The sequence below is a fragment of the Panthera tigris genome, chromosome C1 (genome assembly GCF_018350195.1).
Source record: "Panthera tigris isolate Pti1 chromosome C1, P.tigris_Pti1_mat1.1, whole genome shotgun sequence".
Lineage (NCBI taxonomy): Eukaryota > Metazoa > Chordata > Mammalia > Carnivora > Felidae > Panthera > Panthera tigris.
The window spans coordinates 94941374-94966835 of NC_056667.1; positions in this window are offsets into that span (position 1 = coordinate 94941374).

A 25462-nucleotide genomic window follows, 5' to 3' on the forward strand; every position below is an offset into this window, starting at 1 on the left:
TGTAACAAAATGAACCTTAAGGGAAATAAATGTGCAGTCCTTCCTGTAAGTCCAAAACAAAACAACATAAAATAAAACATCTACAAGGAAGGATTCAAGGAGACCTTCCAGTTTAAAATTGCACCTAGATAACATTTCCCAGTGAAACCTTTATCAACTTGCCCATTCCAAGTACCCACAGAAACATAGACGAGGCTGAAAATTCACATTGAACATGAAGCCCGGATGGATGACTGAATGGCAGAATCTAGAGGGAATCTCTGCTTTCTAAGAGATAAGTAGAATGGGAATGAAAAGCCCTTCCTGGGTTTAAACTCACATCACATGAAGGCTTTGCCTCATGTGGCAGGGTCTGCTGGTGCTCCTCCCTTCTTCCTGGAGCCACAGATAGACTGCATTTTACAGCCTGCCTTACACCTGGGTGCAGCCATTCCCCTGAGTTCTGGTCTGTGGAATATAGGCAGAGTGATGGGGCCACTTCCAGGACTGGTCCATACAAACCTCCCAAGTACATCCTCCATGTTCTTTCTCCGTCCTCAGATTGAATGGAGGACATATGTCTATGTCCCCAAGACATAGAGGAGGGCAGAGACACAAGGTCGGGAGAGCTTAGGTCCCTCTATGAGTAAGGGAACTAGCCTTCGCCCCACTTTCCAACACCAGTATACATCATACTGGGATGTGGTGAAAAAATGATTTTTTTACTATGTTAAAAAACTGAGATTTTGGAGTTGTTTGTTATGGAAAACAGTCTACCCTGACCCACTTACAAGATGGAGATGACCTCAACGGTCTGGAAGACCTTGCTTTGCTCGCAATCTGTGAGAGAATGACTGATAGGGAGCCCAAGGTGCAAAAGAAAAGGAGCATCATCCAGAGGACAGCGAGAGGCATGCTGGTGGACACATGCAGGGTTCTGAGGACCAGGTGCACAGTGGGGAGGATGAAGTGGAAAGCAGATCAATTCTTCTTCTGTTAAGATTGTGATAAAACTATCAAATGTACATTACATCTTTTGTGAAAGAAGAAAAAAACTAAAGATTTACGATTCCATTTAATTTGTGTGTGTGTGTTTTTTAGTTTAGTTTATTTATTGAGAGAGAAAGAGAGGCAGCACAGGAAGGGCAGAGAGTCAGAGAGAAAGAGTCCTAAGCAGGCTCTGCACTGTCAGCACAGAGCCAGATGTGGGGCTCGAACTCACAAATTGTGAGATCATTGACCTGAGCAGAAATCAAGAGTTAGATGCTTAACTGACTGAGCTATCCAGGTGCCCCTCTGTTTAATTTATAATCATATAAGGCTTAATGATCTTTTCAATGGGACAGAAAATCAAAAGCTACCATTGCCATATCCAAATACTCATGCCACAAGCAAACATTTAGTCGCTCTGCTTCTATACCTCTGAAAATGATACACTACAGGACCCAGAGGAAAATTTCCAGACATGACCTGACATTTTGCAGAGCATACAAGAATACAATGCCTCTAAGAGACATGAAGAGAACTCAGTACACAGTGAAATAAACATGAAATAATATAATTAAAAGGGAGTTGAATGATAGTGGAAGAATTTGAAGGAAAGCAAAACTATATATGAAAAGAATTAGAGTCTACTTTGGAGGTAGTAAAAAGGAGGATTTTTTTCCTGGTAGAAAGTAGAATCAGTAATTCAAAGGACAAATTTGAGAAACTCCCAGAATTTAGTAGCAAGGACAAAGAGATGAAGGCAAGAGGAATAAAGACAGCCATGGCAGGCATGGTGAAGTGAATGGGGGAAAAGAGTAAGATTGTTGGAACTTTAGTCTTACACAGGGGGCACCCAAAGATAAAGTTGAAAGCATTCAGTGAAATACAAAAGTAAAAAGTACAAAAAATAAAAAAATAAATAAATAAAAGATAACTTTCAGAAATGTAAGAGTGTAAGAGTATTCAATGTGGTACCTATGCTCTATATATGTATTTTTTTTTTTAAGAAAAGGGAAAAATAGGGGCGCCTGGGTGGCTCAGTCAGTTAAGTGTCCGACTTCGGCTCAGGTCATGATCTGGCGGTCTGTGAGTTCGAGCCCCGCGTCGGGCTCTGTGCTGACGGCTCAGAGCCTGGAGCCTATTTCGGATTCTGTGTCTCCCCCTCTATCTGACCCTCCCCCGTTCATGCTCTGTCTCTCTGTCTCAAAAATAAATAAATGTTAAAAAAAAATTAAAAAAAAAAGAAAAGGGAAAAATAAAGTACCAATACCAAAAGAGAGGAAGAGAGGTCATAAACAGCCAATGCATGCATGGTGAATGCTTGTTCTTCCTGACAGCTCAGCCAGGCTGTGGCTCCTGGGTTAGAAGCTGAGGGATCGGATCCTTCTCTCCCAGGCATCCAGCCAGCCTTGAATCTTGGGCTCAGCCAGTCCGATGCTCCAGCTGATGGCCCTGAAAGTTGAGCGGTGGCACAAGGTGCAATTGCATTCAGAGATTCTTTGGAGATGGCTGCTATGCTGTCAAGAATCCAGCAGTGAGTCTATGTGACCAGAAATGGTACAATCCGGGGATGGTGGTAAGAAAGGTCCAGCCGCAGGGCCCTGGCACATCCCCAGTTCTGTCTTGCCTTCCGCAGTTCCTGCTTATTCTCTAAGCCTCTTTCTCTATCTTCCCAGTCAGGACAATGTGTACCTTCTCTGCTATGTTAGATAGGTTCTATTTCTGTTATGTACAAACAGGAACCCATGTGCTATAGCGTAAAACAAAATGATAGATGTCATCAGAGGAAAAATACATGGATTTTAAAATCCTTCTCAAATGACAAAAAAATATCTCGAGTTTAAAATATATGAACTCAGGAGAGATGCCTCAAACAAAATAGCTCAGAAAGATTAAACGTAAAAGCGTTGGTGAAGGTGGTCAGGTAAATGCAAATTAAAAAAAAGCAAAGGTGTGGGGCACCTGGGTGGCTCAGTCGGTTGAGCATCTGACTCTGGCTCCAGTCGTGATCTCATGGTTCGTGAGTTCGAGCCCCGCGTCGGGCTCTGTGCTGACAGCTCAGAGCCTGGAGCCTGCTTCGGATTCTGTGTCTCCCTCTCTCTCTGCCCCTCCCCTGCTCACGCTGTGTCTCTCGAAAATAAATAAATGTTAAAAATAAAATAAAAAGCAAAGGTGGGATATTAATACAAGTTAAAGTTTAATTTAAGAAAAAGATTTAAGGGGTCTCAGAGGTTAAGTTTATATTTATTTTTATTTTTAGTAACACAAATTATTATAATGCGAATAAGTTATTATAAAAATGAAATCAAGACAGAAATATATGGAATAAAATGCGAAAGTTGTTTTCCTTTCAATTCTTCCCGTTACTCCATTCCTGAGAGGTAACTTCCGTTCTGTGCCTGGTGGTCTATTTCTAGATGTTTATGCATGTGTATGCTCACATATTCAGACATATGACTTGGGGATTTTGTTAAGTCATGGTTGTGGCAGCTGAGGCGTGTCTCTGAGTGCAGGAGACAGCCTCCAGCCACAGCATCTTCAGGCTGCTGCAGTGTTTGAGCCAAGGTCACTCTCTCCCCGGGGCAGCAAGCAGCTGGTCACTGAGCACAGAGGGAATCCCCAGTGGAGGCCATTTCGGCCCAGCGCGGGACTCCGCTAGGAGCAACGTGCCCCAGATCTCCCACTGCACTGACGGATGCTCTGTTGGAGCTGCCCCCCAGTCTTGGGCTCCTCCCAGCCAGTCCAACCCCCCACCTCCCGCTGTTTTACAGTGTCACCTCCGCATCTTGGTTTGAAGGATTTTCCTCCCGACTTTAGGTGTCTCATCCCTGGGTCTTTCATGAGCATATTTCCAATTAGTCTCTTGCACTTCTAAGCCCATTTGGCACCCGAATGATGCAGTTGATTCCAGAAGCGGTCCAAGAAAATGGGCAGGGATGGAACTCAGAGACTGGATTGCTCTCAGCTCATCAGGAAGGGAGGACCCTGTTGGGTGGTATGTGGGGCCATGGGTAGTCCCTGGCACAGTCAGTGGTTCTATTGCTAAAAACTTCACCATGGTGACTTGGGAAAACATCTAGGAATGTTCCCTCCCAGAACATCCTGGCATTTAAAGTGTATGGGGAACAAAACACGCAAGGACAATGGGCTTGGCTGGTTATTACAAAGTTTCATTGATGTCCTACAGGAGCACACTGAACATCTGTAGGTGGTTAACAGTCGGAACTAAGTTTCAGAACCAGGAATGTCTTTGGTAGACAGAGGCTCTCATCTCTTGCAGCAGGAGAATGGATACAACTCAGGATCTCATAGTTAGAGTCACTGAGCTTTTAATAACAATGATTGAATGGCTCAGTCAAGGGGGTTCTGTTATGCTGAAGTTAAGGCCCTTATTGGGAAAACCTGGGACCCTGAAAAATGGGATGGGGCATCTGGGTGGTGACCTGAGAGGGCTGTGTCCTGCAGCCTCCCCTGGACCCTCAGAGCTTGCAGATGACCCACCTTCCCTGTTAAGACTTCTCCATGTGGAAAGATACTGCAGAGGCCTCTTTCATACAAGGCAACAGGGCTACCCTCAGGGGCTGTCCCTACCTCCTCCTAGCTGCCATTCTGACAACTAGGGGTAAAGCTTGGCATGACCATCTGGGGAAACACTGGTCCTGAGAAGGGAGGAAAGAGATTGTATTCTGAAAGAGCTATGAGAAATAGCTAACATGTTCTATCAGGAGCCAAGGCAGCACCCACAGGATTGAATTTGTAGGATGCATGCTCAAGGGGACGAATGACTCGAGAAAGCAGGGTTTGCTGACTTGGGGGCACTCTCTTGGGAAATAAAATTTAACACCCTGGTAAGGACTCCAGGGGATGGATGAACTATCTACTAGGGTGGCTCTTAGAAGCTTAGAAAAAAGTGAAGTCTCAAACGGAGCAAAGTTGAAATACATAAATTGCTGTAACAGATGGAGACAGGGATAAAAGGCTTAGGGAAGTGAGGCCAGAAGACCCAGTTAAGGATTATGTGGCTTGGGAGGCTCAGGCCATCAGGAGGCCACTGGCAAGAGGATGCTCGCATCACTCTAAAGTTCACTTGTGGCTCCCCTCTGCAGGTCAAGGCTAATGGTAGGAGAGATGGTCACAGAGCTTGGCTGATTGGCGGTGAGGATGATGCCCTCCAAGTACTCTAAGCAATAGTAGTCAAGTGACAGTATTTAACCACCAGAAGCCAGAAAGTTGCAATTACTGTAATGACTGGCAAAGTCAGAGTGACAGCCAAGGGATCCTGACCTGTAGAGAGTTATGGAGATGGAAAACAGAACACAGTGTTCCTCGGGGCAAAAATAGATGGACAGCCCACAAGGGCTCTGCTTAATATATGCAATCAAAAGAAAGTAAGAATGTATTATCAAGAGGAGGAGGAGGTCAGTTGCTCTAATAAAAAGTCATGATCCCTTGCAGAGCCAATTTTCAGATCTGGAAATGATCTGATGATGGCTGGGTCTTTAGGATGAAGGAACCTGCATCAATATGGCAAGTATATGCTACAAAGACTCCCCAATGGGATCCACAGACACTCAAGTATCCGGAAAAAGACAAATACCCATTTTGAGGATAATAGGACACTAGGTCCAAGTTAGCATTGACATCCATACCTATACCTTCGTCATGTCCCCTGTTAAGAGCAGGGGCACAGAGGAGCCAAAGTCTGTTAGTAGTCCATTGGGTTTGTGGACCCAACTGGTGGTCATTTTCCTGATCCCCAATGTATAATCGGGATTGATGTAACCAGCCATTAGAATAAACTCCACAGTGGTCCTTGACCTGTGGGGCAAAGAGCTAACATGGAAAGACCAGTGGAAGTCTCTGATCGCCCCCTTTTTAGCCAGCATAACAAAAAAAAAAAAAAAAAAAAAAAAAAAAAAAGATATCGTCCTGGAGGGATGGCAAAGATTTAATGCTATCTTTAAAAGATGCAGGGGTAGAAGTCCCTTTTATATCTCTATTGAATTCTCTAGTCTGACTCCAGTGGAAACTGGCTCGACCCTGGAGAGTGACTATGGACTCTCACAGACTCAACCAAGTGGGAGTCCCAGCCCCAGCTGCTATGTCAAATGTAGCATCTTTGCCAGAGCAGAGTAATACGTCTCAAGCACACAGTGTGCTCCTCCTGATTTGACAAATGCATTCTTTTCTAACCCAACCAAGAAAAAGGATCAGAAATAGTTCACATGCACGTGGACCAGATTATATTCATTTTCAGTTTGCCCCTGGGCTATTTTACTCTACTACCTTCTGTCATAATCCAATCTAAGGAGATCTGGAACATCCCGTCATCCCACCTCGATCCATTATGTTGATGACATCATGCTGATTAGCTCATGTGAGCAAAAGGCAGTGAGGACACAGGAGGCCTTGGTTAGTCACATGTGCTCCAGAGGATGGGAGATACACCCCAGCAAGTTTCACTAAAGACTCACTCATGCTAATAGTCAACATCATACTTGATTGATTAGACACAGTCCCATCAAGCTTCAGAAACAACATAACAATTCCTGTTACCACCAACCACTATTATTCATCACTGTTTTGAAAGCCCTAGATAATTAAATAAGACATGATGTACAAATAATAATAAAAATAACTAAAATTTTATTGTGTGCTTACTATACTCCAGGCACTGCTTCCAGTACCTTTTTGTTTTCACTTAATTCCCACGATAACCCTTTGGTTATTGGTACCGTTCGAGATGGTACCATTATTATGCACGTTCTACAGATAAGGGTATAGTCACGGAAAGGTAAAAAACTTTACCAAGTAAGAGAAAAGTAGGAAATATTGAAAAGCAAGAACATGACGATCACAATTTGCAGATGCCCCAACTGCCTTCCTAAACAGCCCTGAGAATTCGCTGAAAACCGTTAGAAAAGTACCATTAATAACAAAGCCTCCCCTCTCCCAGCCCCCTTCACTCCCTCTTCTCTGGGATTCTGTGAGAGTCATCCGGCAAGGCAGATGTTTAATTTAGTCCTGGCAAGAAGAGATGGTGTCTGTCTTCCCCATTTACTCATCTTAATCTTTAATTGCCACCCGTCCTCCCCAGGCACTTGGGCTCATTTTTACTTTGCTCCCACTTGCAATCAGGGTTGAGCCCCAAAGACATCTGGAGTCTTAAAACCCAGTAATGATAAGCAGAAACAAACACAAAGCAATAAAATCCTTTAGAAATCTCTGACCCGTAGATGGTGTGCGTCTGTAAGGCCCTGGAAGGCTCCAGTCATGAGACTTAATAGCAGGGGAGGCGAGGCGGGCTTGGCAGAAGCCCATCCCTTCTTAAGGCCCACACTCATTCCGGTATTGACTGTGGCTCCCCCGGGGGCCAGGCCCTGGATCACAGCGCCAGCATCTGTGAGTTCTCAGAGAGCCGAACCCAGGGCCCAGTGGCCTGCCTGGGAGGAATGCCTGCTGGGGCCGCCTAGAAAGGACTCAGGGCAAGCTGAAGCATCACAAGGACTCTGGATGCCTGTGGGGGTGGTTGCAGTGGGTAAGGGGAAGAGGGAATAAAGAGACAAGCACAGTAACTAAAAGACAAAAGTCACTATCCTCAGGACATGAGGCCTTGCCCAGTATAATGGCGCCTGACCATTCAGGAAACAACATGGCACCATGGAAAAAATATGGCACCAGCGTCCAAAAGACTCACTTACATCCTCTCCCAGCCACTACTAGTTGAACTTCCTCTGGTGAAGCGCTTTATCCTCTGAGTATGTGTGTGATATCAGCTGGTTGTGGGAGGCACTCACTGCATAAGGCTAGAGTCAGGACTGCTGAAAGAAATGTGAGGGGTCAATTTCCACTCCTTGCCTGCAAGACACTAACTTCACGTTCCTAGGCTTTCTTGGGGACATGAGGCCCCAGCAGCGGTCTGAGGTTTTGGACACTGTGCTTTACGAATCTTTTAAAAAAATTTTTTTTATTTGGTGGGGGCGGGGGAGGTGGGGGGGCGGGCGGCAGAGAGAGAGGGAGACAGAGAATCCGAAGCAGGCTCTGTGTTGTAAGTGCAAAGCCTGACGTGGGGCTCGAACCCATGAACCATGAGATCATGACCTGAGCCCAAGTCAGCTGCTCAATCTACTGAGCCACCCAGGCATCCCAATTGTACACTATTTCTTTTTTTTTTTAAGTTTATATATTTTTGAGAGAGAAGAGAGAGACAGAGACAGAGACAGAGTGTGAGCAGGGGAGGGGGAGGGAGGGAGGGAAACACAGAATCCGAAGCAGGCTCCAGGTTCTGAGCTGTCAGCATAGAGCCCGATGCGGGGCTCGAACCCACGAACTGTGAGATCATGACCTGAGACGAAGTCGGACACTTAACCAACTGAGCCACTCAGGTGCCCCGATTGTACACTATTTCTTAAAACCAGCTGCCCAGTTACCTCCCCACTGAGCTTAGCCATCAGCAAGTGGGCACAATGGTGCCTTCCTCAATGGTCCTTGTGAGGATTATGGGGGGCAACAGGTGGTGAGCATGTATAAGGCACTTGACCAATAAACATTAGGCAAGACCAGCAATCACATACCAGGGATTCAGCTCTGAGCCCACCAACATTCTCTTCTTGTTCCTCCACTCACCCAAAGGCATTTGCAGACAAACCCGCTCGAGTCTGAGAAACCTGTGTCTGACTACCACTTTTCCTTCTCCCTTCTTAACATCATTCCATCTCCACACACATGTGCCCAACATAGGAGGTGTTGCACGTTTACAGTTTGGATTGTGTGAACCTTGTTCTGCTCATAAGCAGAGTGGGAGGGACCTTTAGAAAGCAATCAGGATCACTCAGTGTTTCATCAGCTCAAGCCACGACTATATCTTCCACCTCTTCCCACCCCTTCCAAAACCATATGAGTGCATTTCACACCCAGCTTATGACCGGAAGAACCTAGATCCATGAGAGGCTGTCAGCCATGCTTATCAGGGCAACTGAGGCAGAGTGAGACAGTAAACAGAGGGAAAGAGGGAATGAATAAACCCAAACAAGATGGAGGATTCTTTCCTTAACCATGAAATTCCACTGTGTCCTGGGCGGGCCCCATGGGCCATATCCTAAGACAGGACTTGGAAGTGGAAAGCAAGGGGAACCCTAGCCCTGTGCCTTGGTAAGCAGGGCACACACTGCAGGGGGTGGCCAGGGGGGTAAGACACAGTCTTGGAAGCCCCATCAAGTAGGAATGCCAACCCAGCAGCAGCTACATTTCCAAGGAGGCTGGCTGGGCTTGGAACTCTCCAGGTTCTGATCAGGAAGACACCATCCATTTTCAGGTATTGAGAGGGTGGGAGTGGGGAGGGATAGCAGACGTTGGGGGTGGGGTGGAGGAAGGCAGCTGAGCTGAAACAGGAGGGAACAGGTGTAGGGAGAGCACAGTCTCTGACAGCCAGGCCGGAGAGGGGGAACAGGCTGAAGGCTGACTCTGGACAAGCTCCCACTCTAGCTGCCTCCCTGTGCAGTGCCGGCATGACTTTTAAGTCACCAGGAATGCCTCCCGCTGGGACAAACTCAACACTTGATGTGCAGATTAACACTTGAATTATGACATGAAGGTGACTCACCTCTCAGGAGACCAGGGAGCTGGGCGACCATTAGGGTTCCTGGGTGTGGGGAGCAGAGCTGGGGGGAAGGGGGGCAGCTATTCTCCACCAATCTGTCTTTATCTTACAGCCAGTCTCTGAGGAGCTTGTGCCAGCCTGAAAATACAAGGGTAATGTCCCATATAATTCCCTTGGTTTTGAATGATCAACACGGGACTTTGTCCTGTGCTCTCTTTGCCTCACTCTCTCTTGCAGACTCCATTTCTGCCCGGCACCCTCCATATAGGGCTGAGCATTTGGACTTCCTTGGCTGGGGGCCCATGGGCCCTGAACTCTGCTTCTTATGGGAAGGTGATGGCCAGCTGCCCCCAGGGCAGCCTCCTGTTTCTTGTTGACAGGGAACCAGGGGACAAACAGGACTACAGCTGCCTCCGGAGACAAAGCTGGAAGTGGCCCCAGGCCGTAATCAAAAGCTCTGCCATGGGAAAGAACTTGAGCTCAAAGCCTGCCTTGAAGATCCAAGGAGCCACCTCATAAATATTCTGGCAGCATGGGAGATTTCTGGCATCATGGTTCCATAGAAGGGTACTTTATTTATGTTCAGTGTCCTTAAGAGATCTGAGGTACAGCTTAGATCGAACAGGTGTGAGGTTTCATCTATAGTCCAGCTTCTCTGTAAGCCCTTCGGGGAACAGGTGTAACCTTTGACTTCTGCTCTTAAAGGCCACATACCAGCATTCTCTCCCCCAACCCTGGTCATCTTTCCCACTTCCCTTGTGAGTCCTCCAACGTGCTCCCAACCTTGAGACCTAGCATGTGACCAGTGCCTTGGGACTACCCAGAATTTCTCTCAGATCGAGCTGCCCTTACATGTAGCTGGAGAAGTCAGTTAACCTATATGGGGTGATTTCACAGTTACTAATGACCCCCAGTTATTTCTTGGTGGTACTTCCTGTGCCTGTCGCCGGAGTGTCTGAAATCTTACCAATAAAGATGCATTCCAGTAGGATAAGGCAGAGGGTCTCCAGTAACACTCCATTAAGGTGGGAGCACGCTTGCCAGAGATAAGCTCAGTGGCTTGTCATTTATACCCAGGTATAAATTCACTTCCTCTCTCCAAAACACTGTCTGAGCATTCCTAGGAGATCCAGGGCCACAAATACATTTGGTCTAGATGTTACAGACACAGGAAGGCAGTGCTGCTATGAGTGGAAATTATGGGCTAGGAGGTCAAGTTAGACTTCAATCGCCACTGAGAGAGCTAGCCTCAGTTTCCACCTAAAAATTCTCTCTATTCTGACTCTCAGGGAAATCATTAGGACTGGTAGAAATTCTCTGAGAACACATGCATACGCACACACTCCAACGATCATTTATTGCACGTTGACCATCTACCAGGTTTGAAGATAGCAGCTGGCAGTTCTCCAATAACTGATACGTGGTCCTTCCCACTCAAGGTGATTTGAATCTAGTTGGACAAATGATTAGCATCAGTGTACTAAGTGATTCAGTAATGGATTATGCTCAGGGGTCTAAGAGAGCCTAGAAGGGCCCTCTAATCAGTCCTGCATGCAGCCTACGGACAAAGGAGCTGATCCCTGATCTGGGATAGATCAGCACAGATAGATAAGGTGAAGGGGGCAAGAAGAGGAGAAGGTATCACCTGTGGAAGGACTGGTGTGAGCAAAAGTATGGCAGTGGAGTATTGAGATACATCCTAATTAAGGATATCTAGAGCTTAAATTATGAAGAACAGGATGTCAGGAAAAGTGGCCAGGACATGTGTAAGACCTAAACCATGGAGAGCCTTTTTTCCCACCCCAGAGGGGTTTTAAACAGTGATATAACCAGTTAAATTATGGATCCCTCTGGCAGCAGTGTGGCAGGTGGATCAGAAGAAGAAGAGTTCAAAGTGCTTGCAAGTTGATGGGGATGGGGTGCCACCTGTCCAGCCCCTTTGATTCATTGTTTAACCAGGGTGCTGATTAAGAGCTGTCACTGCTTGAAAGGAGTTATGGCTATTTGGCCCCACACCAGGCTGGGGCCCCAGAAGTGACTTCTGGCAGCATCTGTAGAGTTTTATTCCAGGAGATTTTTCAATGCCCAGATATATTAGGCACAGAGGAATACTCTGGACGGAAGTCACTACTGGGCTGCCACAGGTGTCTCTCCTATGCCATCCTGGGCAAGATGTTTGTCAATAAATTAGATGAGACATATCTAAAGGTCTGCCACAGACCTTTAGGTGACACAAAGCTGAATACAATAGTAATGTACTGTGTGATAGAATAAAGACTCTAAAAATATTCTGACAGGCTGGAACAATGGTTAAAACCAATTAGATCCATTTAAACAGATAAATGTTAAAGCCCTGTTGTTAGATGTCTTCAAAATTAATTGTGTAAGTGTAAGATTTGGTATATCTGGCTTAATGGAAGAAATATTTATTTGTTCATCAGATGCTTACTGGGAACCTACTGTATGTCAAACTCACAGCTCCCTTCTTCTTTTGTCACTGTGCGTAGTACGTTCTATAAAAATCATCCTGCTTTGCTCATCTTTGCATCAGAGGCAAAGTAGAGAGAAAGACAAAGACTTTCTTGAGTGCCTGCATGTGCCAGACATTTTCCATCCACAACCTGTGTCATTCTCACAATAATCCTACTGTATTTCTTTTCTAGATGGCAAAGCTCAGGTGCAAAGATGTCATCTGGATTGCCTAATGGTTTTGTTGCCAGTCAATGTCAAAGCTGACGTCTGAACCGAGATCCAACTGGTTCCAAGGCTGATTTTCTTTCCACTATTTCACTCTGCCTCCACATATACATCAAATCCCAACACTCTGTGACAGTATTGAGCTGTAGCCAGAATTGAACAAGACTGAGCCTCTCCTCAAGACCTGGCACTTTGGTAGGTTAAATGAGCAAGACATGGGGGTCAGGGAGGGAAGGTGGAAGAGACTGTTTGACTTGATCACAAAGTCTGTGTGTATCCCCAATTAGATGTAGCTGCTTAGAAGATAATGGTAGCTGAGGCTGCTCAGTTAAGATTATGGGGCCCAGAACACGGGCTGAAACAGCCCAGCTGTGCTCTGTGCTGCTGAGACTACGTCCAGACTCTGGTCCAGTTCTGGCCAAGACACTCTTGAAGGGAACAACTACCATCTAGAAATTATTCACAAGAAGACACTTAGTACAGTAAGGGTCTAGAAAGCCTGTAATAGGAAGAATGATTGTCTTCAAATATTTGAAGATGCAATTATACAGTTTTCCTGTTATGTATGTAGACAATTATCGGTGTCTCTGTTGTGTGATTTCTGAATGTTAGAGGGTTATGGAGCAGAAAACTAACACCTACTGGGCTTATTGCCGTGGGCCTGCCACTTACACACATCTGGTCTAACTCTCTTAATAGCTCTGCCCAATCTCCTATTTTACAGATAAGGAAGAGTTATGAAATTGGTCCAATATCACAGTTCGTAAACAGAAGAGCCATGACTTGCACCAAAGTTTTTTGTTGTAGTTCTTATACAGCATGCCCTTGTCTTTTCCTACGAGTGTGTTTGGTCATCCAGGTGCCCCCAATGGATGGGCCTCCTGAAGATCATTTCCTTACATGAAGAGGAGGGCCCACAAATTCCAGAATTCCTCTACTCATTGTGTTGACTTCCACAATCCTGCCAACCAACCATAACCCTCAGTCCAGAATCCAGAACCGAGTTGAGGGCCCTCAGGCCCTTTGGTGAAGGCACACAAACATGGGTCCCACCCCTTACCATGACCTTCAAGGCCCTTTTATACTCTATTCCCTGCAATACCCTACCCTCCTTTCCTCCTCCATCCATGCTCTCAACCAGACCATTTGCTGGCTTTCCCATCCAGGCTATGCTACAAGCTGTTTCCTCTGCCTAAAATACGCTTCCACACCCTCTTTGCCTGCTTGATGCCTACTCATTCTTCATCTCTGAACGTGGCCGTCATCACCTCTGGGTGACTCCTGCATTGACTAGATTCACCGTCCTTTCCGTGTGCCCATATCAACCTCATACCTTTCTCTACCCTAGCGATTTCCTCACTGCTGAGCTATTGGGGTAAGCCTTTGAAGGTGGAAAGACTGCCAGGGTTTTTGCATCTCCAGAGCCTGGTCGCATGCCTATTATTTCATGGGACCTCTCAGAAAGTCACACAGAGGGTGGGCTTTGGTTGCCCACAGCAAAAATATGCCCATTAAGGCATTTTCATAGGCCCCTTCTCTGCATCACCCCCCCATTCCCTCACAGTGCTCCCTGAGACCACCCCCAATACACTCTCTCATACTCTCTCCCTCTAAAATAATCCTCCAAGAGGAATACACTAAAAAAACACACTGGGAAGAGGCCCCAATTAAACACTAATCAAATTCCCCTAATCTCTTTTCCCAAACTTGCACGCAGACAGCCACTCTCACTGCTGGCTGGGTGGTGACTTTAAGAATCTCTAAATATGTAAATACACTTTTGTTAAGTCATTAAGCTAGTAAGAAATAAGAAATTAATTAGCATTAGCATGTTGAATAACTTAGGTGTCAGTAGTTAATATGGCTAATTGACATTTAATAAGTCTTGCTATCTAATTTACTATGAATTGCATTAAATGTTAATTAATTGCTTAGTTATTCTGTGCACAATTATTGTATGTTAATGTGCATTTAATAGCTTATTATTTGGGTGATTGTCCTAGTGGTAAACAAGTTACCTGTTAATTCTGGTTTCAGCACACACCTACAATCATTCTCTTAAACAGAACCAATTAATGAATTAGTTAGTAGAGTTTTAAAGTATTGGAAAAATAATTGTCCGTTTACTATGCCTCAATCCCCTAGTCAAATTTGCAGAGCTTCCTGGGGTTTGTTTATCTGCCATCAGTATCCATCGCGTACAACACCATCTTTCCCAATGCCATCAAGCCATTTTCTGGCTCCATAAACGAGCACATCTTCTAGTGCACTATTGTTTGTCCACATGTAAGTTCAGCAGCCTCATTAACCAAGTAATGTGACTGACGTAAAAGCCGACGTGATTATTAAAAGCATGATGTCTAAAACAAGGGAGGCGATAGTCCTGCTCTGCTTTGTGCCTGCTCGATTCTGGGAGAGACAGATTTATTTATTTATTTTTTATTTTTTTTATTTATTTTTTTTTTTAAATAAAGCACGGTAAGGAAGCTACATAGTTGAAGTGGGGGGAGAGGGATGCCGTTTTAATTAATTTTTTTCAACGTTTTTTATTTATTTTTGGGACAGAGAGAGACAGAGCATGAACGGGGGAGGGGCAGAGAGAGAGGGAGACACAGAATCGGAAACAGGCTCCAGGCTCCGAGCCATCAGCCCAGAGCCTGACGCGGGGCTCGAACTCACAGACCGCGAGATCGTGACCTGGCTGAAGTCAGACGCTTAACCGACTGCGCCACCCAGGCGCCCCTAAAGAGACATAACTTATCTCATCTCAAGAATTGGTGAAGAAGGTGAGGGTGTTTAGCCAGACCAAAGAGAAAACTCTGGGGACAACAGAATCTCTCTCTTCAAATATGTGATGAGGTTTGTAGAAGATAAACCAGTTTTTGCCTTTTTTTTTTTAACTTATTGACTCAATTGAGAGTACTGACACCGTAAGTTTGAAGTGAGAGGGAACAGATTTTGGATTCGGTCAGAGCTGTCTGAGGATAGAACGAGCTGCCTCTGGAGTAATGAGTTCCCTGTCACTGGAGGAGTTCAAGCGTGGTCTTGGCAATTTCTTGTGCAGAAGGGACTCGAGCTTTGGATGGGTGGCTGGAGGACTGACCTTTCTGATCTGTTCCAAGTCTGAGACTTCATGATTTTCATGATAACTTGCTTACTCAACCATCTCCCTGGACTGGAGACAGTCCTGAGCCCACATTATCTGGTTCACTTTGGACTTGAGGGAAAATCTCACCGGTGCGCGTGGGCACCTTGAATTCAATTCTGATTGACAGCCTGGCTTTGAATGGCATCTCACCATCTTGGTGGGAAAAGCAGACTCTGGAGGACCATTCAGCTTGTTAGTTCCCACTGGTTGGGCTGGACCAAAGCTTCTGTTCAGGTGTCCTCCACCAGCCCTCTGTCTGAGGCAGTGCTTAGGAGGGAGGGACCTGCTGAGCCACTGTAGTCATTTATCTTTGACAGGATGGGACAGGAGAAAGGGCAGGCGCCTGGCAGGCAAATAAACTTAATGAAGTTTGTAATAGACTGCGGAAACATCAACCTCATGATCACATCAGGAATAAGCCACAAGAAACTATTAATTGTGACTCTCTCACTAGCTCCCTCCTTCCAGTTCCTTCTTTGCAGTGGCTGTGGCCGTAACCACTCTAATTGTCCCAGCCTCTCGGGGATTCAAAGGCGGCTTTTTTTCCCTCAGGTGTCCAAGGGCCCTTGAGGGTCAAGTGTCTGGTGCAGTCACTGGCAGGCCCCAAGGGTCCCAATGTTCTGAGCTTTGCCCTGTGAGAGTAGGGGAGGTGTCCCGTGCCAAGTGCCCCATGCACACAATGTTCTGCCCCAGAATGTTCCTGTTGACCTTCCAAGCCTGACTCAAAATTCCTCTCTGCCAGAAGGCCTTCTGTGACGACTCTGCCTGTCCCCCCACCCCTTTCTCTGGGGCCCTGCTTTCTGCCTGCTTGTTCTTCCTGCTGCATCAGAGCACTGGGTCTCCAATGGCTATTTTGACCTTGCAACTCTTCTTGGACTTGGAGTGTATGTATCTGGGCAAGGGTAACATTCAAAACATTTAATAACCAGTATGGTAATATAAATCAGCACGTAGGTCAATATATAAATTTAAAATTTTTATATCTATTCCCCATTGTTCTGTAATGAGAACTGCCTAGCACGTGATGTAAGTTGCACTGAAAGCCACCCATCGAACCATTTCAATAGCATCCTATTCATTTCCTTATTTTTAAAAATTGTTGATGTGATCTTTTGTCTGAGGCAGCTTCGCTGGCTGAACGATAGCCCTCTCTGACCATGATCAGATACAGGGAACGCACCAAACTCTTTCAATGACTTTCCTATTCAATTGCTCATCAGGAAGAGCCCAGAAGGGAACTTTGTGCTGGTCACACCCTGGCTGCGGGTGCACCTGGTGCCAGTGCTTCCATATGGCCCGGGTTCAGACACCTATCTTGGTTCCCCTGCCAGGGCTGCCACCAACCTGCAAACACTGCACCTGTTCCAGTGTCCCATCAACCCGGGCCACGCTGGAGGAGGCGCTGAAGTACACTCTGATATCAGTTTGCTCAGCAGCTGCTGGGAGCCTCCTGAATTTGCTCCCCACTGTTCCCAGACCTCATTACCCACGGATCTGGCCACATCTCCAGACGATATCAAACGGACACTTCTGATCTCAACCACTTGTGCCATTTACCAACTTATATGGAAGTGATTTACTATTTCAATCACTGGCTCACTGTGTTGATGAATTCACATGTACCCTGTCACATCCTTAGGGGCAGGTGTTCTAGAAGGCATCTGCCCCTTTCGATAGTGACGGCAACTCTGAAAAGGGCCCCACAATAGTGGGCACAGCTGTTTGGCCAGCCCATCTGACCACAAAGATGGTCCTCACAGGGACGCCTGGGTGGCTCAATTGGTTGAGCACCCGACTTCAGCTCAGATCATGGTCTTGCAGTTCGTGAGTTCGAGCCCCGCGTCAGGCCCTGTGCTAATAAACAGCCCAGAGCCTGGAGCCTGCTTCAGATTCTGTATCTCTCTCTCTCTCTCCACCCCCTCTCCTGCTCATGCTCTGCCTTTCCCTGTCTCTCAAAAATAAATGTTAAAAAAAATTTTTTTAATGATCCCCACATTCCCCCTTTCCCAACACACCCCCAAATTAGTAGAGGGTCAGGTCTCCATCCCCTACCTCCCTGAGGACATTGTACCATGAAGCACTAACCTGGCTATCCATATATTCTGAGTTAGGAATATAATATAATATAATATAATATAATATAATATAATATAATAGTACATAACATAATTATATATATAACATAATTCATATAATATAATTCCTGTGGGTCTCTTCCTGAAGGTGTCAGAGGTGGTCAGGGACCACACAGACAGGGGTAGCCACAGCTCCTGTATAAATCTCCACCTGCTCAGGAGATTTATGGGGACGGATGGCTGCATGGGGGTGGGAGGGGCAGGAACTGGGAGCAGAAGGAATGACTTATGATTGCTGTCTATACAGGCAGGCCCTTGTTGTTGGAAATGGCTTTCTTGTTGCCTCTGTTGGTTGAAGCTTCAACAAACATAGAAAGATGAGCTGGGTCTCCATCGGGGGCTGAGATCTTCTAAGGTGGAGATCATTAACAAGAATAATTCCTCTCCATGCACAGCATTTATCATCTGCACCCTTGGCAGGGGCCGAGGAATCTCATGCTTCCAGAGAAGAGCAGTGGGCAGCGTTAGGTCAGGATACGAATGACAATAAGCAAATCCAAAGCTGTTCTGTACAGCTCCCTGCAGCCCCTCCTCCAGCCTCAGAAAAGTTGGCCTGTTCAATTCGCTTAATGACATGGTGGGCGATGGTATTTCCAAATAGCGAACCAGCTGGGCTGTGATCACTCTGACGAAAAGCATGCCAGGCGGCCTCGGCAGTGGCACAGGGACCCTATCAGTGTGACACACGTTTGGGGAAGTGCTATAATTCAGTCTTGACACCTGGATCAATGGCACCCATTTCAGAGAGCCATCTCCCCAGGGAAACAGACAAGGTATTGGCCTCCAGGTGCTCAGCAGACCGTAACGGTGATGTGTATCTCGCCCCCCCCCCTTCCGGGGTCCTCCATCCTGCATCTGCCTGTGACTGTTCCATCCACTGAAGGTACTGCCTGAGCTGGGCTCTGAAGTCAGGCATGGTCTTGGATCCCGGCTCCCCCACTCATTCTGGGTAATCCCGGGCAAGTTGCTTAACCATTCAGTCCCCCTCTGAAACAGGGTCATGATGGTCCAGGTATTGTAGGTATAGATATGTAAGGAGATGAAGCATGTAGGGACTTTAGAACAGTACCCTTCATCCTGGATCAATAATCCCAAGTTGTTGGGGCTGCATTGTTTGCCCTCATCTCTTTTTCTGTTACCATCTTTTGGCCTGTGTCTCTGGCCCCACATATGCAACACTAAACCTTTCTCTGTTTCAATCTTTGTCCGTTTGTCTCTGCTTTTAGCGCCCCCTCTCTCCTCCATGTTCTCTGGGTGTCTCTCTGTCTCTGTCTCTCTTCTTGTCTCTTCAATATTTTCTGCCAGCCTAGACTTCTTTTGCTTTCCTTAGACTTGGAGGATTATGACATCAGAGGGTTTCAAATCCTGTGCAGGGAAAACGAACCCTCCTGAATGGTGATCACCACCGCCTTGGTGAAGCTTGAGCTGTGAAGTGCAGAATTTACTACCCTAATTATCCCACCTGAAGCTGAGCCAACTTGGCTGGGCCGGTGGGGCAGCTCTCGGTCAGGAGCGGTTGCCAGCCCTCCCACTGAGCATAGCCTAGCTGCCCAGCCCTGTGCTGGGTGCTAAAAATAGGCATGGGGGCTAGGGCAGCTAAAAATACACTTCTCACCATGCGGCCTTGCTGTGCCTCACAGAATGCAAGCCAGCGGGGAGGGGCTTCGGGAACCCTGGGGTCTGCAGCTGCTTAGCCCCTGCTGGGCGCTGGGCAGGGGAGGCAGGGGAGGAAGAAGCACAGGCAGACACCAGGGGCCTGCAGGCCCATCAGCAACTTGGGAGAACACAGCAGGCCACTGAGTCGGTCACAGAAGCCACGGGGCTGCAGGGCACACGCAGGCAGTGAGCTGGCTAACGGCTACCACCTCCAGAGCCAGTGAGCAGGAGGTTGGCAGGGGGTGGCTAGGTATACCCAAGGCTTCTTTAGCTTCTATCTCTCCACTCTCATCTATCTCTGCTGGTCCCTCAGGACTACGGCTTCCCTCAGTCTGCTTCTTAACTCCTCTGGTCCACCAGCTGATGCCTTCTTGTCTCTACAAGGGAGAGATTTCCTGCCCCCAAACCCAGCCCCCAAACATCCAGCCGTCAGCTGCTGCTGTCCTCTCCAGGAGGGAAGATAGAAAGTTATCTCTGCTGAGACTCATCTGTAGCAATGCCAGTAAATCCCCTGAGGCCAGGATTATTATTTTCTTCATCATACAGATAAGGAACTCACAAAGCTCAGAGAAGCACAGTAATTTGCCCAAAGGGTCTCAGCTAGTCAGTGGCAGAGTCCATATTTGAATCTCTCTTGGTCCAACTAAGCACCTTTGCTCTGTCTTCCCCATCAGTGGTTCTCAACTAGAGATGATGTCGTCCTTCCGGGGACACTCGGCAATGTCTAGAGACAAGTCCAGTGGTCACAACCATGTGAGGGAGTGCTACTGGCATCTTGCAGGTAGAGGCCGGGGACACTGCTAAACCCCTCCACTGCATGAGACAGCCCACAACAAAAATTACCCAGCAAGAAACGTCAGGAGTGCTGAGGTTGTGAGCCCTGAGGCCTGGGCTCTACACCATGCTGCAGTAATACCTTGATCAAAGTGGTTGTGGGACATGGTTTGCATCAGAATGACCTGAGAGCTTGTTTAGCTCAGAGACTTGGGCCCCACTCCAGACACTCATTGTCTGAGTCAGTGGAGGCCTGGAAATCTGCATTTGAGCAAGCATACCCACCCCACCCCCAACCCCCAGCTCCCAGGATACCACACAAACACTTTCCAAGAGAAAAGTTGCAAAGGGAAGGTGCCAGATCCCTGTCAGCTCTGATTAGCCCCCTGGCACAAGGTAAGCACTTGGGAAACATTCCCAAATAAGAACACACACACACACACACAGTTTAGGGGAACCACGGAGCTGTGTAGCCACAAAAGGTAAAAGTCCCATGACCCATAGCACCAATTTCATGGCTTCCCTCACCTACATATCAATAACCTAAGAAATTGCTTGCTGCAGGCAGTGGTCAGTGGAACTGTGTGAGTCGGTATGCCTTACTCCAAACCCTTCTTTTTACATAAACAAGCCAATACATTGCACAGATGGGACCGTTTGGAATAGCAGCTGAAGGAAGAATGAGTGAAACCACAGGTGCATTGTCAAGATTAATATGCAGGCAGGTTTGGAATTGGAATGATACCAGGTAACATCATGCCTGGATAGGGAGGCAGAGTAATATGAATTGACTAAAGACAAAGGGAAAACAAATGGAAAGTGACAAGCACAAAGGGGAGCAGCCACAGCTAATGGGCTGAGCAACTAAGAATTCCACCTAGCCCATCACCCAGCCTGTCCACTTGGTTCTTTCCTCTCCATTGTCCAGGAAATATCCCCAAGACTAAGCTCCCAAGCATCTGGATGGATGATGCACCCTGCACCAAGTCAGTAATAGCTCCCCTATTGTTACCAATTCGGTTCAACAGATATTCACCTCAGACAGGAAAGACAAATGAGACACCATCGTAGAAAAGAAAAGCCAAGTGTCTGAGCATCTTCACGTTGTAGGAAAGTTTATTATAGGAATCACAAGAGAGTGAGGAGAAGTCTAGGGACAGCCCAGCTTGGGTCAGGAGTGAAGAAGTCTTCCTTCCTTCCTTCTTCCTTTCTTTCCTTCCTTCCTTCCTTCCTTCCTCCCTCCCTCATTCCCTCCCTCCTTCCCTTTTCCATTCCTCCCTTTTTCCTTCCTCCCTTTTCACCTCTCTCTCTCCCTTCCTGCCTTCAGAGAGCATGCAAGTCTGGTGGTCCTGGTGGAAAGCACCCACCATCCAGACTACTAGAGAATCCCTAAACAAGGGCTTAAAGGGGATGGGTTTTCAGTCTAGAAGTTTTAGTTGGTGGCAGCTTTATTCTTCTCTCTGCTGCTCAGAAAGCAGGCCTTGGAGGTGAAGCAGGGGTCCATTTATGGGGTTGGGGTGGATAGAAATAAGTGACCCTCAGAAATCAGAAGAAAATGAGTTTATACCCATAGGAAGAAGATATACTTTTTTTAAAAAATTTATCTATTTTTGAGAGAGAGAGACACAGCATGCACAGAGGAGGGGCAGAGAGAGGGAGACACAGAATCTGAAGCAGGCTCCAGGCTCTGAGCTGTGAGCACAGAGCCCGATGCAGGGCTCAAACTCACAAACCATGAGATCATGACCTGAGCCGAAGTCGGATGCTCAACCAACTGAGCCACCCAGGCGCCCCAAGAAGAAGATATTCTTAACTGTCAGGCTGACAAACTGGGAAATCTTGGCAGACCCAGAACTGTTGTGTGAACAGGATTACACCAAATAGCTCCTATATGCATCCCACTCACTGCAAGGCAGTAGCAGGTGCTCAATTAATATTTGTTTGATGAGTGAACGGAGCTTTGTCATACGAATGGACGTGAAGGATGATGAGTCCTTTTGTTACAGTCCTACCACTATCATGTCCTCTTTATTCTCATACTGGCTATTTTATGCATCTTGAAAATCTAGAGGAATACCCTAACACCAAAAGAGAGCAAGCTTAGGGTTGGAGGCAGGGAGCCCACTGGCCGGGTGGCGCTGGCACAAACAGCCAGTGGAGCGACAAGACAACAGGACTAGTTTTAATTCTCACTGACCTTATAGCTCCTCATACCCGAATCCTTGCAAAGGGCTCTGTGGTTCTCACTCACCCACCGGGAAGTAAGGCAAGGGGAGGAGGCTGGCTTGAGAGAGGAGGCTGGGGTTACCAGGAAACTCACCAAAGTCCCTACAAACCAGGGCTCTACTCCAGATGGACAAGGGACAGGGAGAGTGGCCTGGCAACTCTGTGTCCTACTCCTTGAATTGGGTTCTAGATTCTGAGGATGGAGGGTTGTCCTGAAAATGGGAGCCTGAGTTACGAATGGGAGAGATGAGCTGAGAATATGGGATAATCTGGAAATGAAGGGTGACCTAAGGAATGGGCTGCTGTTGATTATTGAATATTCTAGAATGAGGGGACTTGCTAGGAATGAGGGCTGCTCCAGGAATGTGGAGACTGTGTAGGAAATAGGAACTAGAAAGAGGAGATGTTCTGGGAACAGGGCCATACTGGAATGGGACCTTAGTCTCAGAGATGGAAAACTAGTGCATCTAGGAGGCCCGAAGCCCATCCATGACATAAAGTGTTTTTCTGAGCTGACTTGGCAGGGGCATCCTCTTTCCAAAAAGATCTTCTCTCTGGTGAGTGTAAGGAAGGGACCTGCGGAGAGGGTCTGCACTAGCTGAGGCGGGTGATGAATGGGTAGCAATCAGACAAATGGCTTTCAAACGTTTTTGGTGAGATAGAAAAACCCTGTCATTTCATTCCCAGTTTTATTTCGTTCCGTCTCACCTCATATTTCACTTAATGGGAGCTGTCAAGGAGATTCTTTGATTTTTTTCCCCCTCCTTCTCTGGTAGCTGATGCAGTCTGACAGCCTTAGAGACGGGTTCTTGGAAGACCCACAATGAAATACACTGTTACGGTCTCCAGTTGTAGGGTCTATGTGTCTGCGTGCACTTCTGTGAGTGCAAGCTTGTGTGCGCACCCCTGTGCACCTGCCAGATGTATGTGTGTCAGGAACGTGTGTAACAAAACTGTAACAGCCTGGAATGAGGGGCTGGATGCATGAGTTTGGGTTCCTACTCTGAAATTTAGTATCCCTGTGTCCGCTGAGTCTCAGAGGACCCACTGGAGAGTGAGTGTAATAACACAGGTCCTTCACACCTCAGAGGACTGTCACGAGGCTCATAGCACAAGAAATAGAAATATTCCCTTGTGATCGATAAGTGCTACTGATAATTACAACAGCCACTTGTCCTCCAGGGGTACCTCTTGATCCATCCTGAGTTCTATGGAGTTTATTTTGTTATTGAAGTATAACTGACACACATTACATGAGTTTCAGGTAACAACACAATGACTGGACATTCCTATACACCAGGAAGTGATCACCACAGCAAGTTTAGTTACCATCTGTCACTATACACAGTGACAAAATTTTTTTTTCTTGTGATGAGAACTTCTACGATTTACCTTTTTAGCAACTTCCAAATTTGCAATGCAATATTATTTACTAGATCCTCATGCCGTACATGACATCCCAGTGACTTGTTTTAGAACTGGGAGTTTGTGCCTCTTAATCCCCTTCACCCATTTCTCTCACCCTCTTCCCTCTGGCAACCACCAATCCATTCTCTGTATGTGTAAGTTTTGTTTTGTTCCATTGCTTGCTTTTTCATGTAGAATCCACATACAAGTAAAGTTATACAGCATCTGTCTTTCTCTTTCACTTAGCAAAATACTCCCCAAGTTCCATCCACATTGTTGCAAATAGCAAAAATTCGTTATTTTTTATGGCTAAGTACTGTTGCATTGTATACACACACCACATTTTCTTTCATTCATCCATGGATGGATGGTTCTTTCCATACCTTGGCTACTGTTCAAAGGGGTGAATACATCTTTTCGAATTAGTGTTTTCATTTTCTTTGAATAAATACCCAGAAGTAGGATTGCTGGATCATGTAGTATTTCTATTTTTAATTTTTTGAGGAACCTCCATACGGTTTTCCACAGCGGCTGCACCAGTTTGCATTCACACCGAGAGTGCACCAGGGTTCTCTTTTCTCCACATCCTCCCCAACACTTGTTATTTCTTGTCCTTTTGAAACTAGTGATTCCAACAGTTGTGAAGTTACACTCATGGAGTGTATTTTGATGCTGCCTCTGCCAACATCCTATACCCCTGATGCCTTGATATTTTCAGAAACACCATGCCAGCTCTTGATCTCGGCCTAGCTCCTCTGTCTTCTTCCTCTGCTTCTCCTCACAGGCTGCTGACCATTTCCAGAGAAAGTTAGCAAACACAATTTAACAGGACACCCCTAGACTTACTCACTAATTCAGCAAGCATTTATTGAGCATTTGCTACAGGTAAGACTCTGTGCTAATCTCTGGGGACACATAGCTGAATAAAACAGAGGCCCTGTGCATAAAGAGATTTCAGATTTACAGCACAACGTAAGAAGTGTTATGGTGGATCCAAGCCCAGGAACCATGGCAGTGCTGAGGAGCAGCCCCTGATTCGGCTTATGGAGGGTGGCAGTGTGGGCATCCTGGAATACGTGACCCTTGAAATGACTTTTGATGGATGAGGGAGTTGGCCATATGAAGGGAGTGTGTGCAATCTGGCCTTCAACCTCACCACTGCTTGGCAAAACTTTAAGACCTCTTTGGAGATCTTCCACATGTGTCCCCTAGTTTCTCTTCCAAATCTTTACTACATTCCTCAAGTTGTGCACAGCTTCTGGACCTTCCTCCTCTGGCATCCTAGCCTGACCACTGGGTTAACCCTCCCAAAGCACTGATAGGACTGGATCACTCAATGCTTAAACATTCACTCTGCATACAGAACCGAGTCCCAACTTCTTAACCTTGCATTCAAGGGTCTCCGCAAGCAAACTTTGCAATTCCATATCCTACAAAACCCCAAACACCAGTCAGTCAAAGCTACTTGCCAATCTCTGAACATACTGCTCCTTCCCACTTCCCATCTTTACTCCTTGCTCTTCTCTTTATTATGCCCAGAAAGTCTTACCTATGCTCACATCCCATTTTCTTCCATGGAAATCACCCTGAGTCCTAGCTAAGGTTCTACTATCTCAGAATGCCTTACATCTGAAAGACATCCTCCCTTACATCTGAAAGAGATCCTCCCTTCTGTAATGGAGCCGGTGACCAAGAAAGCTCATGGACACAAGAAATTACTTTCATACCAAGGACAAAAAGAAACAATTATGGAACTTTAAGTATCAGAGTGAATGGAGGGGTGGGCAGAAGAGACCAAGGTGCCCATACAAATCCTTCCACAAAAGTAACTATGGACACCGATTTGTAACAGAA